Source organism: Odontomachus brunneus, unplaced genomic scaffold (genome assembly GCF_010583005.1).
Source record: "Odontomachus brunneus isolate Ranch 3 - 2012 unplaced genomic scaffold, Obru_v1 Obru_scaffold_147, whole genome shotgun sequence".
NCBI lineage: Eukaryota > Metazoa > Arthropoda > Insecta > Hymenoptera > Formicidae > Odontomachus > Odontomachus brunneus.
The window spans coordinates 780,446-781,073 of NW_022639597.1; positions in this window are offsets into that span (position 1 = coordinate 780,446).

Here is a 628-nt window from a genome sequence, read left to right on the forward strand (position 1 = left end):
TGACAGAAATGCATTGTTAATTAAAGAATTTAGTAGAAACAGAATAAAAAGAGAAGAAGGGCCAGTGCTCCAAAATATAGAAGACAAATAAACAGCATGACAGCATGACAAATAAAAATAACTAAATATTTTTAAATCTGTAAAAGAAATTTTTTCTGTAGTATATTATAATAATAAATGTTAATTTTTATGTAACAATATATCTCAGTATTTTTGGTAATATTAAAAAAGCTAATATTAAAATAAAATATTAGTCTATATTTCATCATATACTTCATAATTAATGTCATCTTCATATTCATTATCATCATTAAAATCTTTGGTATTATTTGAACTTTTAAATTCTTTTCTTTCTACGCAATACAAATTTTTAGTATTATGCAGTTCCAAGTGTCTAGAATCAACTTGGAAAGTGCTACAATCTACATTATGAGCCTGAAAGCTGGATTGTATTTTACAAATTGAGTCTAAAGAAGTGATACTAATAGAATTCCTCTTTTTATTCTTGACATCAGTGACGATGGAAAAAATCCTCTCTGCTTCAGCATTAGAATGTGGAAGAGATAAAACGCCATGTACTAATTTTTCTAAATTTGGAAAGAACGGTTCATTATTACAATTTTTTTTC